Source organism: Penaeus monodon, chromosome 23, assembly GCF_015228065.2.
Source record: "Penaeus monodon isolate SGIC_2016 chromosome 23, NSTDA_Pmon_1, whole genome shotgun sequence".
NCBI classification, from domain to species: domain Eukaryota; kingdom Metazoa; phylum Arthropoda; class Malacostraca; order Decapoda; family Penaeidae; genus Penaeus; species Penaeus monodon.
Genome location: NC_051408.1, coordinates 26789361 through 26791034, shown reverse-complemented (window position 1 = coordinate 26791034; position 1674 = coordinate 26789361).

Sequence of the window (1674 nt, the reverse complement as noted above, 5' to 3'; positions counted from 1 at the left end):
TAGTTAGTTAGTTAAGGTTGTCCATCGAAAATAATGACTGCTTTGGCCATTTCTGGGCAGTGAGCTCTCTGGTTCACTCATAGTCTGAAGTCAGATGCACATCTTTTCCATCATGTTGGGTATGGAATACTGTCGCCAGGATCGGCTGGAATTCTATTTTGTCTGTTTCTGTTATTTGTTCTTTTTCTTCAAAGTAGCTGATGCATTTATGGATAGCAGAACGCGAAATGGAGCCGTCTGCAGCAACGTTTTCAGCTGGTTTGCAGAAATGTTACAGGCTTTGAGGTTTCATTTCAAGTTGTCTTTACCTTTACTTTGGTGCACATATTGATCCTTCAGTTCTCCATTAAGGAGGCACCATGGAAGGCGATCTTTGGGTATTCTGATTATTTGCCCCACCCAATGCAGTTGTTTTTAATTGGCACAGCCTCAATGCTAGTTGTTTGGGACCTAAAGAGAATGTCTGTTTGTGTGTTTTTCCATACCTAGGATAGATTGAAGGGAGTGTCTATGGAACACTTCCAGTCTCCTTAGTTGGTGCCTGTATATAGCCCATGTTTCAGAGACATATAATGAAATGGATAAAATAATGGCTTTATAAATCTTTACCTTCGTCGTGGTTGATATATCTCGATATTGAAATACCCTTTGCTTGAAATTACCAAAACTAGTTGAGGTTCGGTGGATTCTGTTAAGATCTCATTTTCTAGGTTGCAGTCAGAGGAGAGGATGCTCCCAAGGTGTCATTCAGTAACCTGGTGCCCCCTACATATAAGAGGAGGTAGTTATCCTGCTTAGTTCTTGCAGGATAAGTTTTGTTTATGTTGACTGCCAGACCACCTCTTGAGTATGCAGTACTGATTGTATCGAGATTATGTTGTATGGCTGGGGAGATGGCTACAAAAATCAAGTCAGAAGTACTTTACGAAAACTTCATTGAGTTTCCAGGATGACAGACATTACAGTTGACTAGACATGCTAGCATCCTCCATGCTAAGATCTTACCAGCAATATTAAGGAGTGAGATTTCTCTGTAATTCTCACATTTGGATTTACTGCCTTCTCGTTTGTATATCATGGTTATGATTGGGTCTTTCCAGGTCTGTGGGATGATGCTATTTCTCCAGAATAGGGTGACAAGTTCATGAAGTTTACATGTGATGATGGGTCCTCCATATTTGAAAAGTTCACCTGTCAGTCCATCAGGACCTGGTGTTTTGTCAAACCAGTCTTAACATTTCATTTTAGAGGTGTATAGAGTTGAGTTGCGAGCTATAATATAGTCTATGCCAGTGCCTCAAGTGTGGGTGCATCCAAGTGGTTTTGTATTTGAACTTAAGCTGAAAATAGGTGATGGATAGGTCATAGGTGGTACAAAAATTCGGAGGCGTAGTCCATTGTCATTACACTATATTGTCCTATTCCAGACCTCATGGTTGTTTTAAACTCTGGCAATGAAGGCGGAGGAGCTTTTATGGCGGCTTCGATTCGCCAGGTAAAGTCGTCATAGAAGGTACTTGGTGGTCCCTGTGGTGCCAGCACCTGACCCACCTTCGCTCTGGCAACAATACCGCCAGTTGGGTCGCGACTGCTTATTTACCCAAACCGAAGGAAAGGCGTTATTCGCAGCTAGCCATACTATCGTATGGTTGATCCCCTATCTACCATCTGGGG